We start from the raw sequence: 22,759 nt of genomic DNA on the forward strand, positions 1-22,759 counted from the left end.
CCTTGACCCAAACCTAGGGAAATACCACCGCCCCCTCCAGGCCCAAACAGGTTCCATGGGATGGCACACAGATCAACAGGGTCAGTCCCATTCAGGGCAATAAGTCCTGTGCGATCCTTAAATCTCTGCAGCTCAACTCCATGGGCCCTATGCCCACCTTTCTCCAGGGATGGGGAGCTCCTGTATGACCCCATGGTGTCCCGAAGCCCCTGTGGCCTCCCTCATGTGGCCTGGTCAGTCCTCAAGGCCAGACCAGTGCACCGAGACTCAGCTGGGAGCTGCCCTGCTTGAGACTGAAGGAACCCTTTCCTGCCTGGACCATCGTCATCCCCGCAGGGCTGCAGGGAAGGCATCCTACTTGGGTCCGATTCCCAAAAAATCAGCCCTCCTGGAGGACCAATCCACCCTTCCCTGGTGCGGATTCAGGTTGGTTGCCTGTGGAAACCTTCCTGTTTCAAAAGCTGACCCTCGGTGACCCCACGCTGCCTGACTGATAACCCATGACCCCAGCAGGACCACTCACCTATGCTGGTCAGTGCCTGGGGGCTGCACCTGGGTGGAAGAGCTCACTGAAAGACACAAGGGAGAATGGGGGCTGCCAGAACCGGAGCACCGACACCAAGCCCACACGGGGAGCCTGGGCTGCCTCACAGAGGAGCACAGAGAAGGGGTCGGATCCCCATGAGATTCCATTCAGGGCCTCAAGGTCTCTAGCCCAAAATACACTGGCCATTCCGGGGAACTCCGGATCCCAGCATCTTCTTCCAAAATTCTCACCTAGGCTGGGCCTCAGCGTAATCCTATTGAGCATGATTTTTAAGTCATCACCTCTCTTCAGGACAATATAAGGTTCTCATCATCGACCCAACCCAGGGCACCGCCCCCCAACCGCCCGCCACTCATGCATCCAGTGGGGCACAGATGGGCTCACCGCAGCTCAGTGCAGCAGACCAGGGTGCCAGGAAGGGCCTGAGCTTCAGCTCACCAGGGGCTGAGCACCTGGCTGAGAGACACTGGGCCAGAGCCAGCAGGCCCAATGTAAGTCTTCCTCTGGGGTCACCATCTGGAGGGGTGGGGGACAGGTGTCCAAACAGAGCCTCATGTCTCCATGCAGGAAAGTGGGCAGGGTGGGGCTGGCTCACACATGCTCTTCCTCCATGGACTCATGAGATGAGATCCATGTAAAACCGTGATGGTCACAAACGCAAGGAACCCTTGGCCACTGAACCCTGGAATGACAGGGCAGGCAGGTCACAGGGTTGGAGCAAAACGCCCAGGCTGCACCCTACTGCAGGACCCTGGAGAACCTCCACTGCCCACGCAAAATCCCCTGCTCGACTCTGGGCTGCACCGGGACCACTGGGCAGGGCCACGGCCACTAACCAGCTCACAACAAACCAAGGAGGCTGGCCTGGATGCCACGTGCCACTGCAGACCTGGTAGTTACGTGGCCTGCCCCTGGGCATGAAATGAACCCATCCAGGCACCCTCTATAAGCTCACATCAGAAATTGCATCCTGGGTCCCCAGGGCCACGTGCCTTCTCTGGGGGGTCCCCATTCATGCACCGCACACCTCCCAAACACAGAGCTGGGCCATGCTCAGCCAATCAGAGGCCATGTGATGTCCTCTCCTTTCCTTCAGCTCAAGACCCACCACCCTGGAGGTGACTCCATGGCTCAGAAGTAGCCTGGGCATCAAATTGCTGGGACAGGACCCTTAACAGTAGGCCTTCCACCACAGGATGCCACCCTTCCAGCTATTCCACTTCAGGTAGCGGTGACCTCCAATGGGACTCAGGCTGCACCCTTGGCCCAAAGCCCATGATTCCCAGGGCCAACCACCAGGTGCTGGCCAGAGCTCAGTCTTGACCCAAACCCACTGAGGCCACACCGCCCCTACCATGCTCAAGGAGGCACCACTGGGATGCCCCATTGCTCCACAGGTAAGTCCCATCAGGGCCATGGGTTGGGCCCAGTCCTTGAATCTTCATGGCCTGACTCCATAAGCTCGATCACCCACACCCTACCCCGCTGCAAGACTCAGGGACAGAGAGCTCCTGCATAACACCTGTGGCCCCCGGAGACCCAGTGGACCCCATCATGTGGCCTTGGAAGTGCTCCAGGCCTAAGCCGTGCCCCAAGTCTCAGGAGCTGCACTGCATTGGGTTGAAGGAACCCTCTCCTGCCTGGACCTCCGTTACCCCTGCAGGGTTTCAGGGAAGGCGTCCTTCTGGGATCAGTTTCCAAGGAAGCCTCCCTCCTGGAGAAACCAGCCATCCCTGGTGGGGATTCAGGTCAGCTCCCTAAGGAAACCCTCATGGCCTGAAGGGTGACCCTCAGCAATCCCCTGCAGCCTGGCTCATGGCCCGTAACCCCAGCAAGATCCACTCACCTATGCTGCTCAAGGCCAGGGGCTCACCTGGGCAGAAGAGCTCACTGAAAGACAGAGGAGAAAAGGGGCTCAGGGAGGAGCCTCCAATGTGCCCCGCCCCCAGGGAACCAGAGTGCCAACACCAAGCCTGCACAAGCAGCCTGGGCTGCCACACAGAGGAGAGTAGAGACAGGGTTGGGCATCCCGGAGGTGTCCTTCAGGGCCTCAAGGACTCCAGCCCAAAATACAGTGGCCCTGCCAGGGGACCTTGGGATCCCAGCATCCTCTTCCAAAATTCTCACCTAGGCTGGGCCTCAGCGTAATCCTATTCAGCATGATTTTTAAGTCATCACCTCTCTTCAGGACAATATAAGGTTCTCATCATTGACCCAACTCAGGGGACCCCCCTCCCCACGCATGCATCCAGTGGGACCCGGATGTGCTCACCACAGCTCAGTGCAGGAGACCAGGGCACCAGGAAGGGCCTGAGCTTCAGTGCACTGGGGGCTGGGGACCTGAGGGATGACTACTCGCCACGGGACAGTGCGCCCAACAAAAGTTTTCCTCTGGTCTCACCATCTGGGGGACAGGATGTGTTCATGTGTCCAAATGGAATCTCATGCCTCCACATGGGAAGGGGGTGGGAGGTGCCAGCTCATGATTGCTCTCCCACCATGGACCCATGTGATGGCATCCATGTGAAACACTGACATGTCATGGACGTGGGGGAACCTTGGCCCTCCCCACCACTGAACCCTGGAAGGACAGGGCAGGCAGGTCACTGGGCTCAGGCAAGACATCCTGGCTATCTGCAGGCACCTTGAGAACTCCACTGCCCACTCCACTTGCTTCGCATGACCCCAGGGCTGTACTGGCCCCCTGGGTGTAGGCCAGGGCCACCTACCATCTCATAGCCAACTAAGGAGGCTGGCCTGCATGCCATGCACCTCTGCCCATCTGGCAGTTGCATAGTCTGCCCCTGTGTGTGGAGGGCAAGTACCCAGGCCCCACTCCACACCACACCAGAAATTGCAGCCTGGGGACCCAGGGCCTCGTGTGTTCTCTGATACATCCCCATCCATGCCTCACACAACACCTCCCATACACAGAGCGGGGCCACACTCAGCCAATCGGGGAATGCATGGTGTCTTCTTCTCCTTTCCTTGACCCCACCACCCTGTAGGTGGCCCCGTAGCTCAGAAGCAGCCTGGACAGGTCCTTCCACAGCAGGCCTTCCCACCTCAGGAGGACCCCTTCCCACTACTCGCCCACAAGCAAGGTATGACCCCCAGTGGGACACGGGCTGTATGCTTGGCCCAAAGCCCACGAGTCCCAAGGCCAGACTGCAGTACCATCATGGGGTCACTGGAGCTAGCCTTGACCCGACCTCATGGAAACAGCCCCACCCCACACTTGGCTCAAAGATGCACCACTGGGATGGCCCATAGCTTAATAGGGTCACTCCCATTCCGGGCCATGGGTTTAGAGAGACCCTTGAAAATCAGAAGCCTGACCTCGTGGACCAAATCACACACACACCTCTCCAAGGTCGGAGAGCCCCTGCAAGACCCCCTTGGTACCCCAGAGCCCTTCTGGTTCCCCTCATGTGGCCTGGCCATCCTAGAGGCCTGACGTGAGCACCGAGTCTCAGCTGGGTGCTGCCCTGCATGGGGTTGAGGAAACCCTTTACTGCCTGGACCATCGCAACCCCTGCAGGGCTTCAGGGAAGGTACCTCCTTGGGTCCAATTCCTAAGAAAGCTGCCTTCCTGGAGAACCCATCCCAGGTGGGGACACACTTCAGCTACTGAGGAAACCCTTGCAGTGCATCTGAAGACTGATGCTCGGAAACCCCACACAGCCTGGCTCATGGGCCATGACCCCAGCAGGATCTACTCACCTATGCTGGTCAATGCCAGGGGGTCTGCTGGGCAGAAGAGCTCACTGAAAGACACAGGGGAGAATGGGGGCTTAGGAAGGAGCCACCAAAGTGCCACGCACCTGCGTGACAGGAGCGCTGACACCAAGCCCACATAGTAAGCCTGGGCTGCCTCACGGAGGAGTGCAGAGACAGGGTTGGGCACCCTCCAGATGCCCTCAGAGCCTCCAGGTCTCCAGCCCAAAATACAGTGGTCCTGCCAGGTAACTCGTAATTCCCAGCATCCTCTTCCAAAATTCTCCCCTAGGCTGGGCCTCAGCGTAATCCTATTGAGCATGATTTTTAAGTCATCACCTCTCTTCAGACAATATAAGGTTCTCATCATCGACCCAACCCAGGGCACCCGCCTACCCACACACATATCCAGCAGGACCGAGATGTGCTCACCAAGCTCAATGCAGGAGACCAGGGCCCAGGAGGGCCTGAGCTTCAGCGCAACAGGGGTTGGGCAACTGGCTCACGGCCGCTGGCCTGGGGCCAGCGGGCACAATGCAAGTCTTCCTCTGGGGTCACCATCTGGAGGGACAGGGGATAGGTGTCCAAACAGGGCTTCACGCCTCTGTTTGGGAAAGGGAGGAAGGTGTGCGGGCTCACACATGCTCTCCCTCCATGGACCCATGTGATGGGATCTATATGAAATAACGACAATCATGGACCCAGGGAACCCTTGGCCCTCTCCGCCACCAAACTCTCAAAGGACAGGGTAGGCGAGTCACTGGGTTCAGGCAAGATGCCCAGGCTGTGCCATACAGCAGCCCCTGTGACACCTCCACTGCCCATGCTGACTCCACTACACGACTCTGGACCACAACAGAACCCCTGGGCAGGGTCCAAGGTCATCAACCAGCTTACGGCCAACTAAGGAGGCTGGCCTGGATGTCAGGCACTGCTGTCGACTGGCAGTCCCACAGCCTGCCCCTGTACAGGGAGGACACCAGCTCAGGCTCCCTCTCCAAGCACGCACCAGCAGTCGCAGCCTGGGGTCAAGCGCCACGTGCTTTCTCTGGGGGGTCCTCACACACACCCCAGACCCCTGTCAAACACAGAGCTGGGCCACACTTGGCCAATCAGGAGCTACATAGTGCCCTCTCCTTTCCTTGGGCCCAAGACCCAACCATCCTGGAGGTGACCTCATGGCTCAGGAGCAGCCTGGGCCACAAATTCCCAGGACAGGTCCCTCAGGAGGGGGCCTTCCAATCTGGGGACGTGACCCTTCCCATCAATGACCTCGAATAAGGGGTGATCCCCAGCAGCAGGCGGGCTGCATCCTTGACCCAAAGCCCATGAGTCCCAGGGTCGGCCTACAGCACGACAAAGCACCAGCCATGGCTCAGCCTTGACCCAACCAGTTCAAGCTGAGTCGCCACCCACCAGGCTCATGGAGGCGCCACTGGGGTGGCCCATTGCTCAACAGGGTCATTCGCATTTAGTGCCATGAGTGGGGTGTGATCCTTCAATCTCCACAACCTGACCCCATGAGCCTGATTGCCCACCCCTCTCTGGGGAGGAAGAGTCCCCGTGTGATCCCTGTGCCACCCCAGAGCCTCTGCTGTCCTGCTCATTTGTCTTGGGCAGTCTTTGAGGAAAGACTTGCACACCAAGTGTCAGCTGGGAGCTGCCCTGCATAAGACTGAAGGAACCCTTTCCAGACTGGACCACTGTCACCCCTGCAGGGCTTCAGGAAAGGCATCGTCTTGGGTCTGATTCCCCAGAAAGCCACCCTCCTGGAGGACAAACCCATCTCTCCACAGTGGAAATTCAGGTCGACTCCCTGAGGAAAACCTCCTGCCTGAAGGCTAATACTTGGTGACCCCACGCAGCCTGACTCATCACCCATGATGCCACCAGGACCCACTCACCTATGCTGGTCACTGCCAGGGGGTCTGCTGGGCAGAAGGGCTCACTGAAAGACACAGGAGAGAATGGGGGCTTAGGAAGGAGCCACCAAAGTACCCTGTCCCCAGGTAAGGGGAGGGCTGACACCAAGCCCACATAGTGAGCCTGGGCTGCCTCACGGAGGAGCGCAGAGACAGGGTTGGGAACCCTCCAGATGCCCTCAGAGCCTCCAGGTCTCCAGCCCAAAATACAGTGGACCTCACAGGGAACTCATGTTTCCCAGCATCCTCTTCCAAAATTCTCACCCAGGCTGGGCCTCAGCGTAATCCTATTGAGCATGATTTTTATGTCATCACCTCTCTTCAGACAATATAAGGTTCTCATCATCGACCCAACCCAGGGCACCCCCTCCCCACACACCTATCCAGAAGGACCAAGATGTGCTCACCAAGCTCAATGCAGGAGACCAGGACCCAGGAGGGCCTGAGCTTCAGCTCAACGGGGGTTTGGCAACTGGCCACTGGCCTGGGTCCAGTGGGCACAACGCAAGTCTTCCTCTGGGGTCACCATCTGGAGGGACAGGGGATAGGTGTCCAAATGGGGCTTCATGCCTCTGTGCGGGAAAGTGAGGAGGGGGTGCTGGGGCTCACATGCTCTCCCTCCATGGACCCATGTGATGGGATCTATATGAAATAATGAGAGTCATGGACCCAGGGAACCCTTGGCCCTCTCTGCCACCAAACCCTCAAAGGACAGAGGAGGCGAGAGACTGGGTTCAGGCAAGATGCCCAGGCTGTGCCATACAGCAGCCCCTGCAGCACCTCCACTGCTTATGGTGGCTCCACTGCATGACTCTGGACCACAACAGAAGCCCTGGGCAGGGTCCAAGGTCACCAACCAGCTCACGGCCAACTAAGGAGGCTGGCCCGGATGCCAGGCACTGCCGCTGACCTGGCAGTCCCACAGCCTGCCCCAGTACAGGGAGGACACCCACCCAGGCTCCCTCTCCAAGCACGCACCAGCAATCGCAGCCTGGGGTCAAGCGCCACGTGCTTTCTCTGGGGGATCCTCACACACACACCAGACCCCTGTCAAACACAGAGCTGGGCCACACTTGGCCAATCAGGAGCTACATAGTGCCCTCTCCTTTCCTTGGGCCCAAGACCCAACCATCCTGGAGGTGACCTCATGGCTCAGGAACAGCCTGGGCCACAAATTCCCAGGACCTGTCCCTCATGAGGGGGCTTTCCAATCTGGGTACGTGACCCTTCCCACCAATGACCTCGAATAAGGGGTGATCCCCAGCAGCAGGCGGGCTGCATCCTTGACCCAAAGCCCATGAGTCCCAGGGTCGGCCTACAGCACGACAAAGCACCAGCCATGGCTCAGCCTTGACCCAACCAGTTCAAGCTGAGTCGCCACCCACCAGGCTCATGGAGGCGCCACTGGGGTGGCCCATTGCTCAACAGGGTCATTCGCATTTAGTGCCATGAGTGGGGTGTGATCCTTCAATCTCCACAACCTGACCCCATCGGCCTGACTGCCCACCCCTCTCTGGGGAGGGAGAGTCCCCGTGTGATCCCTGTGCCACCCCGGAGCCTCTGCTGTCCTGCTCATTTGTCTTGGGCAGTCTTTGAGGAAAGACTTGCACACCAAGTGTCAGCTGGGAGCTGCCCTGCATGAGACTGAAGGAACCCTTTCCAGACAGGACCACTGTCACCCATGCAGGGCTTCAGGGAAGGCATCGTCTTGGGTCTGATTCCCCAGAAAGCGACCCTCCTGGAGGACAAACCCATCTCTCCACGGTGGAAATTCAGGTCGACTCCCCGAGGAAAACCTCCTGCCTGAAGGCTAATACTTGGTGACCCCACGCAGCCTGACTCATCACCCATGATGCCACCAGGACCCACTCACCTATGCTGGTCACTGCAGGGGGTCTGCTGGGCAGAGGGGCTCACTGAAAGACATAGGGGAGAATGGGGGCTTAGGAAGGAGCCACCAAAGTACCCTGCCCCCAGGTAAGGGGATGGCTGACACCAAGCCCACGTGGTTAGCCTGGGCTGCTTCACCGAGGAGCGCAGAGACAGGGTTGGGCACCCTCTAGATGCCCTCAGAGCCTCCAGGTCTCCAGCCCAAAATACAGAGGACCTCACAGGGAACTCATGTTTCCCAGCATCCTCTTCCAAAATTCTCACCCAGGCTGGGCCTCAGCGTAATCCTATTGAGCATGATTTTTATGTCATCACCTCTCTTCAGACAATATAAGGTTCTCATCATCGACCCAACCCAGGGCACCCCCTCCCCACACACCTATCCAGAAGGACCAAGATGTGCTCACCAAGCTCAATGCAGGAGACCAGGACCCAGGAGGGCCTGAACTTCAGCTCAACAGGTGTTTGGCAACTGGCCACTGGCCTGGGTCCAGTGGGCACAACGCAAGTCTTCCTCTGGGGTCACCATCTGGAGGGACAGGGGACAGATGTCGAAATGGGGCTTCATGCCTCTGTGCGGGAAAGTGAGGAGGGGGTGCTGGGGCTCACATGCTCTCCCTCCATGGACCCATGTGATGGAATCTATATGAAATAATGAGAGTCATGGACCCAGGGAACCCTTGGCCCTCTCTGCCACCAAACCCTCAAAGGACAGAGGAGGCGAGAGACTGGGTTCAGGCAAGATGCCCAGGCTGTGCCATACAGCAGCCCCTGCAGCACCTCCACTGCTTATGGTGGCTCCACTGCATGACTCTGGACCACAACAGAAGCCCTGGGCAGGGTCCAAGGTCACCAACCAGCTCACGGCCAACTAAGGAGGCTGGCCCGGATGCCAGGCACTGCCGCTGACCTGGCAGTCCCACAGCCTGCCCCAGTACAGGGAGGACACCCACCCAGGCTCCCTCTCCAAGCACGCACCAGCAATCGCAGCCTGGGGTCAAGCGCCACGTGCTTTCTCTGGGGGGTCCTCACACACACCCCAGACCCCTGTCAAACACAGAGCTGGGCCACACTTGGCCAATCAGGAGCTACATAGTGCCCTCTGCTTTCCTTGGGCCCAAGACCCCACCATCCTGGAGGTGACCTCATGGCTCAGGAACAGCCTGGGCCACAAATTCCCAGGACCTGTCCCTCATGAGGGGGCTTTCCAATCTGGGTACGTGACCCTTCCCACCAATGACCTCGAATAAGGGGTGATCCCCAGCAGCAGGCGGGCTGCATCCTTGACCCAAAGCCCATGAGTCCCAGGGTCGGCCTACAGCACGACAAAGCACCAGCCATGGCTCAGCCTTGACCCAACCAGTTGAAGCCGAGTAGCCACGCACCAGGCTCATGGAGGCGCCACTGGTGTGGCCCATTGCTCAACAGGGTCATTCGCATTTAGTGCCATGAGTGGGGTATGATCCTTGAATCTCCACAACCTGACCCCATGGGCCTGATTGCCCACCCCTCTCTGGGGAGGGAGAGTCCCCGTGTGATCCCTGTGCCACCCCAGAGCCTCTGCTGTCCTGCTCATTTGTCTTGGGCAGTCTTTGAGGAAAGACATGCACACCAAGTGTCAGCTGGGAGCCGCCCTGCATGAGACTGAAGGAACCCTTTCCAGACTGGACCACTGTCACCCCTGCAGGGCTTCAGGGAAGGCATCGTCTTGGGTCTGATTCCCCAGAAAGCCACCCTCCTGGAGGACAAACCCATCTCTCCACAGTGGAAATTCAGGTCGACTCCCCGAGGAAAACCTCCTGCCTGAAGGCTAATACTTGGTGACCCCACGCAGCCTGACTCATCACCCATGATGCCACCAGGACCCACTCACCTATGCTGGTCACTGCAGGGGGTCTGCTGGGCAGAGGGGCTCACTGAAAGACATAGGGGAGAATGGGGGCTTAGGAAGGAGCCACCAAAGTACCCTGCCCCCAGGTAAGGGGATGGCTGACACCAAGCCCACGTGGTTAGCCTGGGCTGCTTCACGGAGGAGCGCAGAGACAGGGTTGGGCACCCTCTAGAAGCCCTCAGAGCCTCCAGGTCTCCAGCCCAAAATACAGTGGACCTCACAGGGAACTCATGTTTCCCAGCATCCTCTTCCAAAATTCTCACCCAGGCTGGGCCTCAGCGTAATCCTATTGAGCATGATTTTTATGTCATCACCTCTCTTCAGACAATATAAGGTTCTCATCATCGACCCAACCCAGGGCACCCCCTCCCCACACACCTATCCAGAAGGACCAAGATGTGCTCACCAAGCTCAATGCAGGAGACCAGGACCCAGGAGGGCCTGAACTTCAGCTCAACAGGTGTTTGGCAACTGGCCACTGGCCTGGGTCCAGTGGGCACAACGCAAGTCTTCCTCTGGGGTCACCATCTGGAGGGACAGGGGACAGATGTCGAAATGGGGCTTCATGCCTCTGTGCGGGAAAGTGAGGAGGGGGTGCTGGGGCTCACATGCTCTCCCTCCATGGACCCATGTGATGGAATCTATATGAAATAATGAGAGTCATGGACCCAGGGAACCCTTGGCCCTCTCTGCCACCAAACCCTCAAAGGACAGAGGAGGCGAGAGACTGGGTTCAGGCAAGATGCCCAGGCTGTGCCATACAGCAGCCCCTGCAGCACCTCCACTGCTTATGGTGGCTCCACTGCATGACTCTGGACCACAACAGAAGCCCTGGGCAGGGTCCAAGGTCACCAACCAGCTCACGGCCAACTAAGGAGGCTGGCCCGGATGCCAGGCACTGCCGCTGACCTGGCAGTCCCACAGCCTGCCCCAGTACAGGGAGGACACCCACCCAGGCTCCCTCTCCAAGCACGCACCAGCAATCGCAGCCTGGGGTCAAGCGCCACGTGCTTTCTCTGGGGGGTCCTCACACACACCCCAGACCCCTGTCAAACACAGAGCTGGGCCACACTTGGCCAATCAGGAGCTACATAGTGCCCTCTGCTTTCCTTGGGCCCAAGACCCCACCATCCTGGAGGTGACCTCATGGCTCAGGAACAGCCTGGGCCACAAATTCCCAGGACCTGTCCCTCATGAGGGGGCTTTCCAATCTGGGTACGTGACCCTTCCCACCAATGACCTCGAATAAGGGGTGATCCCCAGCAGCAGGCGGGCTGCATCCTTGACCCAAAGCCCATGAGTCCCAGGGTCGGCCTACAGCACGACAAAGCACCAGCCATGGCTCAGCCTTGACCCAACCAGTTCAAGCTGAGTCGCCACCCACCAGGCTCATGGAGGCGCCACTGGGGTGGCCCATTGCTCAACAGGGTCATTCGCATTTAGTGCCATGAGTGGGGTGTGATCCTTCAATCTCCACAACCTGACCCCATCGGCCTGACTGCCCACCCCTCTCTGGGGAGGGAGAGTCCCCGTGTGATCCCTGTGCCACCCCGGAGCCTCTGCTGTCCTGCTCATTTGTCTTGGGCAGTCTTTGAGGAAAGACTTGCACACCAAGTGTCAGCTGGGAGCTGCCCTGCATGAGACTGAAGGAACCCTTTCCAGACAGGACCACTGTCACCCATGCAGGGCTTCAGGGAAGGCATCGTCTTGGGTCTGATTCCCCAGAAAGCGACCCTCCTGGAGGACAAACCCATCTCTCCACGGTGGAAATTCAGGTCGACTCCCCGAGGAAAACCTCCTGCCTGAAGGCTAATACTTGGTGACCCCACGCAGCCTGACTCATCACCCATGATGCCACCAGGACCCACTCACCTATGCTGGTCACTGCAGGGGGTCTGCTGGGCAGAGGGGCTCACTGAAAGACATAGGGGAGAATGGGGGCTTAGGAAGGAGCCACCAAAGTACCCTGCCCCCAGGTAAGGGGATGGCTGACACCAAGCCCACGTGGTTAGCCTGGGCTGCTTCACGGAGGAGCGCAGAGACAGGGTTGGGCACCCTCTAGATGCCCTCAGAGCCTCCAGGTCTCCAGCCCAAAATACAGAGGACCTCACAGGGAACTCATGTTTCCCAGCATCCTCTTCCAAAATTCTCACCCAGGCTGGGCCTCAGCGTAATCCTATTGAGCATGATTTTTATGTCATCACCTCTCTTCAGACAATATAAGGTTCTCATCATCGACCCAACCCAGGGCACCCCCTCCCCACACACCTATCCAGCAGGACCGAGATGTGCTCACCAAGCTCAATGCAGGAGACCAGGACCCAGGAGGGCCTGAGCTTCAGCTCAACAGGTGTTTGGCTACTGGCCACTGGCCTGGGTCCAGTGGGCACAACGCAAGTCTTCCTCTGGGGTCACCATCTGGAGGGACAGGGGACAGATGTCGAAATGGGGCTTCATGCCTCTGTGCGGGAAAGTGAGGAGGGGGTGCTGGGGCTCACATGCTCTCCCTCCATGGACCCATGTGATGGGATCTATGTGAAATAATGACAGTCATGCACCCAGGGAACCCTTGGCCCTCTCTGCCACCAAACCCTCAAAGGACAGAGGAGGCGAGAGACTGGGTTCAGGCAAGATGCCCAGGCTGTGCCATACAGCAGCCCCTGCAGCACCTCCACTGCTTATGGTGGCTCCACTGCATGACTCTGGACCACAACAGAACCCCTAGGCAGGGTCCAAGGTCACCAACCAGCTCACGGGCAACCAAGGAGGCTGGCCCGGATGCCAGGCACTGCCGCTGACCTGGCAGTCCCACAGCCTGCCCCAGTACAGGGAGGACACCCACCCAGGCTCCCTCTCCAAGCACGCACCAGAAATCGCAGCCTGGGGCCCAGGGCCACATGCTTTCTCTGCTGGGTCCTCATCCATATCCCAGACCCCTGTCAAACACAGAGCTGGACCACACTTGGCCAATCAGGAGCCACATGGTGCCCCCCCCTTTCCTTGGGCCCAAGACCCTGCCACCCTGGAGGTGACCCCATGGCTCAGAAGCAGCCTGGGCAACAAATTCCTGGGACAGGTCCCTTATGAGGGGGCCTTCAAACCTCTGGACGCAACCCATCCCACCATTGACCTCGAGGAAAGGGTGACCCCCAGCAGCAGGCGGGCTGCACCCTTGACCCAAAGCCCATGATCTCAGGGCCAGCCTGGAGCACCATGAAGCACCAGCCATGGCTCAGCTTTGACCCAACCAGTTGAAGCCAAGCTGCCACTCACCAGGTTCCAGGAAGCGCCACTGGGGTCGCCCATTGCTCAACAGGGTCATTCGCATTGAGGGCCATGAGTGGGGTGTGATCCTTGAATTTCCACAGCCTGACCCCATGGGCCCAACTGCCCACCCCTCTCTGGGGAAGGGACAGATTCACACACCATGTGTCAGCTGGGAGCTGCCCTGCCTGAGGCTAAAGGAACCCTTTCCAGACTGGACCACTATCACCCCTGCAGGGCTCAGGGAAGGCATCGTCTTGGGTCTGATCCCCCAGGAAGCTGCCTTCCTAGAGGACAAACCCATCTCTCCACAGTGGAAATTCAGGTCAACTCCCTGAGGAAACCCTCCTGCCTGAAGGCTAATACTTGGTAACCCCACACGCAGCCTGACTCATCACCCATGATGCCGCCAGGATCCACTCACCTATGCTGGTCAATGCCAAGAGTCTGCTGGGCAGAAGAGCTCACTGAAAGACACAGGGGAGAATGGGAGCTCAGGAAGGAGCCACCAAAGTGCCCCGCACCTGGGTAACAGGAGTGCTCACATAGTGAGCCTGGGCTGCCTCACGGAGGAGTGCAGAGACAGGGTTGGGCACCCTCCAGATGCCCTCAGAGCCTCCAGGTCTGCAGCCCAAAATACAGTGGATCTCACGGGGAACTCATGTTTCCCAGCGTCCTCTTCCAAAATTCTCCCCTAGGCTGGGCCTCAGCGTAATCCTATTGAGCATGATTTTTATGTCATCACCTCTCTTCAGACAATAAAAGGTTCTCATCATCGACCCAACCCAGGGCACCCGCCTACCCACACACGTATCCAGCAGGACCGAGATGTGCTCACCAAGCTCAATGCAGGAGACCAGGACCCAGGAGGGCCTGAGCTTCAGCGCAACAGGGGTTGGGCAACTGGCTCACGGCCGCTGGCCCGGGGCCAGCGGGCACAATGCAAGTCTTCCTCTGGGGTCACCATCTGGAGGGACAGGGGATAGGTGTCCAAACAGGGCTTCACGCCTCTGTTTGGGAAAGGGAGGAAGGTGTGCTGGCTCACACATGCTCTCCCTCCATGGACCCATGTGATGGGATCTATATGAAATAACGACAATCATGGACCCAGGGAACCCTTGGCCCTCTCCGCCACCAAACTCTCAAAGGACAGGGTAGGCGAGTCACTGGGTTCAGGCAAGATGCCCAGGCTGTGCCATACAGCAGCCCTTGTGACACCTCCACTGCCCATGCTGGCTCCACTACACGACTCTGGACCACAGCAGAACCCCTGGGCAGGTTCCAAGGTCATCAACCAGCTTACGGCCAAGTAAGGAGGCTGGCCTGGATGCCAGGCACTGCTGTCGACCTGGCAGTCCCACAGCCTGCCCCTGTACAGGGAGGACACCAACTCAGGCGCCCTCTCCAAGCACGCACCAGCAATCGCAGCCTGGGGTCAAGCGCCACGTGCTTTCTCTGGGGGGTCCTCACACACACCCCAGACCCCTGTCAAACACAGAGCTGGGCCACACTTGGCCAATCAGGAGCTACATAGTGCCCTCTCCTTTCCTTGGGCCCAAGACCCCACCATCCTGGAGGTGACCCCATGGCTCAGGAGCACCCTGGGCCACAAAGTCCCAGGACAGGTCCCTCATGAGGGGGCCTTCCAACCTGGGGACATGACCGTTCCCACCACTGACCTCGAATAAGGGGTGACCCCCAGCAGCAGGCGGGCTGCATCCTTGACCCAAAGCCCATGAGTCCCAGGGTTGGACTACAGCACGACAAAGCACCAGCCATGGCTCAGCCTTGACCCAACCAGTTGAAGCCGAGTCGCCACCCACCAGGCTCATGGAAGCGCCACTGGGGTGGCCCATTGCTCAACAGGGTCATTCGCATTTAGTGCCATGAGTGGGGCGTGATCCTTCAATCTCCACAACCTGACCCCATGGGCCTGATTGCCCACCCCTCTCTGGGGAGGGAGAGTCCCCGTGTGATCCCTGTGCCACCCCAGAGCCTCTGCTGTCCTGCTCATTTGTCTTGGGCAGTCTTCAAGGAAAGACTTGCACACGAAGTGTCAGCTGGGAGATGCCCTGCATGAGACTGAAGGAACCCTTTCCAGACTGGACCACTGTCACCCCTGCAGGGCTTCAGAAAGGCATCGTCTTGGGTCTGATTCCCCAGAAAGCCACCCTCCTGGAGGACAAACCCATCTCTCCACAGTGGAAATTCAGGTCGACTCCCCGAGGAAAGCCTCCTGCCTGAAGGCTAATACTTGGTGACCCCACGCAGCCTGACTCATCACCCATGATGCCACCAGGACCCACTCACCTATGCTGGTCACTGCCAGGGCGTCTGCTGGGCAGAAGAGCTCACTGAAAGACACAGGGGAGAATGGGAGCTCAGGAAGGAGCCACCAAAGTACCCTGCCCCCAGGTAAGGGGAGGTCTGACACTAAGCCCACGTGGTTAGCCTGGGCTGCTTCACGGAGGAGCACAGAGACAGGGTTGGGCACCCTCTAGATGCCCTCAGAGCCTCCAGGTCTCCAGCCCAAAATACAGTGGACCTCACAGGGAACTCATGTTTCCCAGCATCCTCTTCCAAAATTCTCACCCAGGCTGGGCCTCAGCGTAATCCTATTGAGCATGATTTTTATGTCATCACCTCTCTTCAGACAATATAAGGTTCTCATCATCGACCCAACCCAGGGCACCCCCTCCCCACACACCTATCCAGAAGGACCAAGATGTGCTCACCAAGCTCAATGCAGGAGACCAGGACCCAGGAGGGCCTGAGCTTCAGCTCAACAGGGGTTTGGCTACTGGCCACTGGCCTGGGTCCAGTGGGCACAACGCAAGTCTTCCTCTGGGGTCACCATCTGGAGGGACAGGGGACAGATGTCGAAATGGGGCTTCATGCCTCTGTGCGGGAAAGTGAGGAGGGGGTGCTGGGGCTCACATGCTCTCCCTCCATGGACCCATGTGATGGGATCTATATGAAATAATGACAGTCATGCACCCAGGGAACCCTTGGCCCTCTCTGCCACCAAACCCTCAAAGGACAGAGGAGGCGAGAGACTGGGTTCAGGCAAGATGCCCAGGCTGTGCCATACAGCAGCCCCTGCAGCACCTCCACTGCTTATGGTGGCTCCACTGCATGACTCTGGACCACAACAGAACCCCTAGGCAGGGTCCAAGGTCACCAACCAGCTCACGGCCAACTAAGGAGGCTGGCCCGGATGCCAGGCACTGCCGCTGACCTGGCAGTCCCACAGCCTGCCCCAGTACAGGGAGGACACCCACCCAGGCTCCCTCTCCAAGCACGCACCAGAAATCGCAGCCTGGGGCCCAGGGCCACATGCTTTCTCTGCTGGGTCCTCATCCACATCCCAGACCCCTGTCAAACACAGAGCTGGACCACACTTGGCCAATCAGGAGCCACATGGTGCCCCCTCCTTTCCTTGGGCCCAAGACCCTACCACCCTGGAGGTGACCCCATGGCTCAGAAGCAGTCTGGGCAACAAATTCCTGGGACAGGTCCCTCATGAGGGGGCCTTCCAACCTGGGGAAGCAACGCTTCCCAGGATTGACCTCGAAGAAAGGGTGACCCCCAGCAGCAGGTGGGCTGCACCTTTGACCCAAAGCCCATGATCCCAGGGCCAGCCCGGAGCACCATGAAGCACCAGCATGGCTCAGCCTTGACCCAACCAGTTGAAGCCGAGTCGCCACCCACCAGGCTCATGGAGGCGCCACTGGGGTGGCCCATTGCTCAACAGGGTCATTCGCATTTAGTGCCATGAGTGGGGTGTGATCCTTCAGTCTCCACAACCTGACCCCATGGGCCTGATTGCCCACCCCTCTCTGGGGAGGGAGAGTCCCCGTGTGATCCCTGTGCCACCCCAGAGCCTCTGCTGTCCCGCTCATTTGTCTTGGGCAGTCTTCAAGGAAAGACTTGCACAGGAAGTGTCAGCTGGGAGCTGCCCTGCATGAGACTGAAGGAACCCTTTCCAGACTGGACCACTGTCACCCCTGCAGGGCTTCAGGGAAGGCATCGTCTTGGGTCTGATCCCCCAGGAAGCTGCCTTCCTAGAGGACAAACCCATCTCGCCACAGTGAAAATACAGGTCAACTCCCTGAGGAAACCTTCCTGCCTGAAGGCTAATACTTGGTAACCCCACACGCAGCCTGACTCATCACCCATGATGCCGCCAGGATCCACTCACCTATGCTGGTCAATGCCAAGAGTCTGCTGGGCAGAAGAGCTCACTGAAAGACACAGGGGAGAATGGGAGCTCAGGAAGGAGCCACCAAAGTACCCTGCCCCCAGGTAATGGGAGGGCTGACACCAAGCCCACATAGTGAGCCTGGGCTGCCTCACGGTGGAACGCAGAGACAGGGTTGGGCACCCTCCAGATGCCCTCAGAGCCTCCAGGTCTCCAGCCCAAAATACAGTGCTCCTGCCGGGGAACTTGTAATTCCCAGAATCCTCCTCCCATATTCTCACCCAGGCTGGGCCTCAGCGTAATCCTATTGAGCATGATTTTTATGTCATCACCTCTCTTCAGACAATATAAGGTTCTCATCATCGACCCAACCCAGGGCAAACCCCTCCCTGCAAAGTCACCACAGGAACCCAGATGGGCTCACCACAGCTCAGTGCAGGAGACTGGGACACCAGGAGGGTCTGAGCGTCAGTGCACCGGGGGCTGGGCACCTGGCTGATGGACACTGGCCTGGGGCAAGGAGGCCCAAAGCAATTCTTCCTCGGGGCTCACCATCTGAGGGGACAGGTGGAAGACATGGGTCCAAATGGCCTCACCACTCCACACAGAGAAGTGTGCAGGGGGTGCCAGCTCACCTATCCTTGCCCTCCATGGACCCATGTGATGAGATCTGTGGGGAACACGGACTCATCATGAACGCAGGGCACCCTTGACCCTCCCCATCGCCGAACCCTGGAAGGACAGGGCAGGTGGGTCACTGTGCTCAGACCAGAACCCCCGGGCCGCACCCTACCATGGGCCACACCCTACGGCAGGCCCAGAGAGCACTTCCCCTGCCGACATCGGTTCCCCCACATGACCCCAGGGCCGCACCAGGACCACTGGGCCTGGGTCAGGGCCAACCAGCTCATGGCAAACCAAGGAGGCTGGCCTGGATGCCATGTGCCACTGCAGATGTGGCACTCACACAGCCTGCCCCTGGGCATGGAATGCACCCATCCAGGTGACCTCTACAAGCTCACACAGGAAATCACATCCTGGGTCCCAAGGGCCATGTGTCTTCTCTGGTGGGTCCCCATTCATGTACCACACGCCTCCCAAATACAGAGCCAGGCCACACTCGGCCAATCAGGGGACACATGATGTCCTCTCCTTTCTTTCGGCTCAAAAACATGCCACCCTGGCGGTGACCCCATGTCTCAGAAGCATCCAGGGCAGCAAATTGCCAGGACAGGACCCTTTACAGTGGGACTTCCCCAACACGATCCCACTCTTCCGGCCACTCCACTTCAACGAGGGCTGACCTTTAGCGGGCTGCGGGCTGCACTCTTGGCCCAAAGCCCACGATTCCCAGGGCCAGTCTGCAGCACCACCAGGTGAAGGCAAGAGGTCAGCCTTGACCCAACCCCACTGAGGCCACACTGCCCCAACCAGGCTCAAGGAGGCACTGCTGGGATGGCCACTTGCTCAACAATGTCGGTCCATTCTGGGCCATGGGTTGGGACCAATCCTTGAATCTTCACAGCCCAACTCCATAAGCCTGATCACCCTCACCCTACCCCTCCACAAGCCTCGGGCACCAAGAGCTCCCGCATAACACCTGTGGCCCCCGCAGATACTGCAGACCCCCTCATGTGGCCTGGGAAGTCCTTCAGGCCTGACTCATGCAATGAGTCTCAGCTAGGACATGCACTGTGTTGGGTTGAAGGAACCCTTTCCTGCCTGGACCGCCATCATTTCTGCATAGCTCCAAGGAATGCGTCCTTCTAGGGACAGATGTCCAAGGAAGCTGCCCTCTGGAGAAACCATCCATCCCTGGTGGTTTCAGGTTGGGTCCCTGAGGAATCCCTCTTGGCCTGAAGGGTGACCCTCAGTGACCCAAAGCTGCCTGGCTCATGGCCCATGGCCCCAGCAGGATCCACTTACCTATCCCACTCAAGGCCAGGGGCTCATGTGGACAGAAGAGTTCACTGAAAGACACACGGGAGAACCGGGGCTCAGGAAGGAGCCTCCAATATGCGCCGCCCATGGGGAACTGAAGGGCCGACACCAAGCCCACACAGGGAGCTGGGGCTGCCTCAAGGACGAGTGCAGAGACGGGGTTAGGCATTCCTGAGATGCCCTTCAGGGCCTCCAGGTCTCCAGTCCAAAATACCGTGGCCCTGCTGGGACCATGGGATCCCAGCGTCCTCTTCCAAAATTCTCCCCTAGGCTGGGCCTCAGCGTAATCCTATTGAGCATGATTTTTAAGTCATCACCTCTCTTCAGGACAATATAAGGTTCTCATCATCGACCCAACCCAGGGCACCCCCTTCCCCACACACGCATCCAATGGGACCCAGATGTGCTCACCACAGCTCAGTGCAGGAGACCAGGGTGCCAGGAAGGGCCTGAGCTTTAGTGCACCAAAGTTGGGCACCTGGATGATGACCACCGGCCTGGGGCCAGCGACCCAAAGGCAAGTCTTCCTCTGGGGTCACCACCTGGGGGGACGGGAGGACATGTGTCCAACCAGGGGCTCAGGCCTCCAGACAGGGAAGGGGGTGGAGGATGCCAGCTCACACTTGCTCTCTCTCTGTGGACCCATGTGATGAGATCCATGTGAAACACTGATGTGTCTCAGACGTGGGGGACCCTTTGCCCCCCAACCACTGAACCATGGAAGGACAGGGCCAACAGGTTCCTGGGCTTGGGCAAGACACCCGGGCTGTGCCCTACTGCAGGCCTCTCAAGCACCTCCCTCGCCCATGCTGGCTTTCCTCATGACCCCGGGCGGCACCGGGACCCCTGGGCAGGGGCCAGGGACACCAACCAGCTCACAGCGAACCCAGGATGCTGGCCCGGACGCCATGCGCCACTGCCAACCCGGAAGTTGCACAGCCTGCCCTGTGCATGGAGGGCAAGCACCCAGGCCTCTCCTCAAGGTGCACTGGAAATCGCAGCCTGGGGCTTCAGGGCCACAAGCTTTCTCTGGTGGGTCCCAATCCATGCCCCACACAACACCTCCCACACACAGAGCGGGGCCACACTCAGTCAACCGGGAGACATATGGTGTCTTCTCCTTTCCTTGGGCCCAAGACACCGCCACCCTGGAGATGACCTCATGGCTCAGAAGCAGCCTGGAGTGCAAATTTCCAGGAAAGTTCCTTCCACAGCAGGCTTTCCCACCTCAGGAGGATACCCTCCCCGCCACTCACCCATAAGGAAAGGGTGACCCTCCAGCGGGACACGGGCTGCACCCTTGGCCCAAAGCCCACAAGTCTCATGGCTGGATTGCACCACCATCAGCGACTGGCCAGAGCTAGTCTGGACCCTACCTCAGAGAAACAGCGCCACCCCCACATGGCTCAAAGAGGTGTTACTGGGAGGGCCCATTGCTTAACAGGGTCGGTCCCATTGAGGGTCATGGGTTTGGTGCAATCCTTGAATCTCCACGGCCCGACCCAACGGGCCAAATTGCCCACCCTTCTCTGGGGTTGGAGAGCCCCTGTGAGATGCCCATGGTGCCCCAGAGCCCTTGTGGCCCTGTCATGTGGCTTGGCCATCCTAGAGGCCTGACCTGAGCACCAAGGCTGAGCTGGGCACTGCCCAGCTCCACTGCCCTGGGTGGGGCTGAGGAAACCCTTTCCTGCCTGGACCACTGCCACCCCTGCAGAGCTTCAGAGAAGGCCTCTGCCTTGTGTCCACTTCCCAAGGAAGCCTCCCTTCTGGAGAACACATCCCCAGTCGGGATTCAGATCGGCTCCTGAGGAAACCCAGGTGGCCTGAGGGCTGACCCTCGGGGACCCCATGCTGCTTGGCTAATGGCCCATGACACGAGCATATCCACTCACCTATGCCAGTCAATCCCAGGGGGTCTGCTGGTGGGAAGAGCTCACTGAAAGACACCGAGAAGAATTTGACTCAGGAAGGAGCCGCCAATGTGTCCCACCCCCGCCCGGGGAAGCTTAGCGCGGACACCAAGCCCACACAGGAAGCCTGGAATGCCTAATGAAGGAGCACAGACAGCGTTGGGCACCCCTCCATGAGATGCCCTTCAGGGCCCTGAGGTCTCCAGCCTAAAATACAGTGGTCCTGCCAGGGACCTTGTGATTCCCAGCATCCTCTTTCAAAATTCTCACCTAAGTTGGGCCTCAGCGTAATCCTATTGAGCATGATTTTTAAGTCATCACCTCTCTTCAGGACAATATAAGGTTCTCATCATCGACCCAACCCAGGACACCCCCATCCCCACTCACATATCCAGAGGGACCCGGATGGGCTCACCATACCTCAGTGCAGGAGACCAGGATGACAGGAAGGACCTAAGCTTTAGCACACGGGAGTCTGAGCACGTGATTGACAGACACTGGTCCAGGGCCAAAGGGCTCAAGGCAATTCTTCCTCTGTGCTCACCATCTGGAGGGACAGGGGAAAGGTGTCCAAACAGGGTCTTAAGATTCCATGCAGGAATGCAGGGAGGGGCTGCTGGCTACACATGCTCTACCTCCATGGACTCATGTGATGGGATCCATGTGAAATAGGGACAGTTATGGACCCGGGGAACCCTTGTACCCACCACTGAACCCTGGAAGGACAGGACAGCCGAGTAACTAGGCTCAAGCAAGATGCCCAGGCTGTGCCCTACCGCAGGCCCCTGGAGTACCTCCACTGTCCAAGCCAGCTTCCCTGCACTTCCTGGGCTGCACTGTGACCCCTGGGTAGGAGCCAGGATCACCAACCAGCTCAGGCAAACCAAGGAGGCTTGCTCTGAAGCTAGGCGCCACTGTAGACCTGGCAGACGCACAGCCTGCCCCTGCATGGGGAGGGTGCACAGACTCCCTTTCCAAGCACGCACTGAAAATCACAGCCTGGGGCCACCCTCATGTGGCCTGGGCAGTCCTCAAGGCCAGACCCTAGCGCCCAGTCTCAGCTGGGAGCTGCCCTGCGTGGGACTAATGGAATCCTTTCTTGCCTGGAGCAATGTCACTCCTGCAGCGCTTCAGGGAAGGTGTCTTCCTTGGGTCAGATCCCTCCTGTCCTGAAGGATGACCCTCAGGGACCCCATGTGGCCTGGTCCATGGCCCATGAGCCTAGCAGGATCCACTCACCTATGCCGCTCGAGGCCAGGGGTCCTCCTGGGTGAAAGAGTTCACTGAAAGACACAAGGGGAGAAAAGGGGCTCAGGGATGAGCCCCTCACATGCACCGCCAGGGGAATCGGAGTACTGACACGAAGCTTGCATAGAGAGCCTGGACTGCTTCACGGAGGAACGTAGAGACAGGTTTGGGCCCTCTCCGGGTGCCCTTCAAGGACTCCAGGTCTCCAGCCCAAACTACAGTGGCCCT

The 22,759-nt window shown here is 58.9% G+C and overlaps 1 long non-coding RNA gene and 12 other non-coding genes across 13 annotated transcripts; all 13 read right to left on the reverse strand.

The window, feature by feature from the left end:
- Positions 1-784: 784 nt before the first annotated feature.
- Positions 785-866, reverse strand: LOC114679841 (small nucleolar RNA SNORD115). The gene has a single exon (XR_003731933.1). It is a non-coding gene; the product is annotated as a small nucleolar RNA SNORD115 (small nucleolar RNA).
- Positions 867-2,681: 1,815 nt separating this feature from the next.
- On the reverse strand, positions 2,682-2,763 carry LOC114679837 (small nucleolar RNA SNORD115). Its single transcript, XR_003731929.2, has one exon. It is a non-coding gene; the product is annotated as a small nucleolar RNA SNORD115 (small nucleolar RNA).
- A 1,796-nt stretch (positions 2,764-4,559) lies between these two features.
- On the reverse strand, positions 4,560-4,640 carry LOC114679873 (small nucleolar RNA SNORD115). Its single transcript, XR_003731965.1, has one exon. It is a non-coding gene; the product is annotated as a small nucleolar RNA SNORD115 (small nucleolar RNA).
- Positions 4,641-6,457: 1,817 nt separating this feature from the next.
- On the reverse strand, positions 6,458-6,538 carry LOC114679878 (small nucleolar RNA SNORD115). Its single transcript, XR_003731970.1, has one exon. It is a non-coding gene; the product is annotated as a small nucleolar RNA SNORD115 (small nucleolar RNA).
- Positions 6,539-6,599: 61 nt separating this feature from the next.
- On the reverse strand, positions 6,600-8,594 carry LOC114679325 (uncharacterized). Its single transcript, XR_013395452.1, has 3 exons — positions 8,484-8,594; positions 8,060-8,102; positions 6,600-6,715 (listed from the first exon to the last, which is right to left on the reverse strand). It is a non-coding gene; the product is annotated as an uncharacterized LOC114679325 (long non-coding RNA).
- On the reverse strand, positions 8,348-8,428 carry LOC114679892 (small nucleolar RNA SNORD115). Its single transcript, XR_003731984.2, has one exon. It is a non-coding gene; the product is annotated as a small nucleolar RNA SNORD115 (small nucleolar RNA).
- Positions 8,595-10,237: 1,643 nt separating the features above from the next.
- Positions 10,238-10,318, reverse strand: LOC114679879 (small nucleolar RNA SNORD115). Its single transcript, XR_003731971.1, has one exon. It is a non-coding gene; the product is annotated as a small nucleolar RNA SNORD115 (small nucleolar RNA).
- A 1,809-nt stretch (positions 10,319-12,127) lies between these two features.
- Positions 12,128-12,208, reverse strand: LOC114679884 (small nucleolar RNA SNORD115). Its single transcript, XR_003731976.1, has one exon. It is a non-coding gene; the product is annotated as a small nucleolar RNA SNORD115 (small nucleolar RNA).
- Positions 12,209-13,932: 1,724 nt separating this feature from the next.
- LOC114679894 (small nucleolar RNA SNORD115) lies at positions 13,933-14,013 on the reverse strand. Its single transcript, XR_003731986.1, has one exon. It is a non-coding gene; the product is annotated as a small nucleolar RNA SNORD115 (small nucleolar RNA).
- Positions 14,014-15,830: 1,817 nt separating this feature from the next.
- On the reverse strand, positions 15,831-15,911 carry LOC114679885 (small nucleolar RNA SNORD115). Its single transcript, XR_003731977.1, has one exon. It is a non-coding gene; the product is annotated as a small nucleolar RNA SNORD115 (small nucleolar RNA).
- A 1,809-nt stretch (positions 15,912-17,720) lies between these two features.
- Positions 17,721-17,801, reverse strand: LOC114679887 (small nucleolar RNA SNORD115). The gene has a single exon (XR_003731979.1). It is a non-coding gene; the product is annotated as a small nucleolar RNA SNORD115 (small nucleolar RNA).
- Positions 17,802-19,646: 1,845 nt separating this feature from the next.
- On the reverse strand, positions 19,647-19,728 carry LOC114679842 (small nucleolar RNA SNORD115). Its single transcript, XR_003731934.1, has one exon. It is a non-coding gene; the product is annotated as a small nucleolar RNA SNORD115 (small nucleolar RNA).
- Positions 19,729-21,560: 1,832 nt separating this feature from the next.
- Positions 21,561-21,642, reverse strand: LOC114679843 (small nucleolar RNA SNORD115). The gene has a single exon (XR_003731935.1). It is a non-coding gene; the product is annotated as a small nucleolar RNA SNORD115 (small nucleolar RNA).
- Between the last annotated feature and the right edge of the window lie 1,117 nt (positions 21,643-22,759).

The sequence above is a fragment of the Macaca mulatta genome, chromosome 7, assembly GCF_049350105.2.
Source record: "Macaca mulatta isolate MMU2019108-1 chromosome 7, T2T-MMU8v2.0, whole genome shotgun sequence".
NCBI lineage: Eukaryota > Metazoa > Chordata > Mammalia > Primates > Cercopithecidae > Macaca > Macaca mulatta.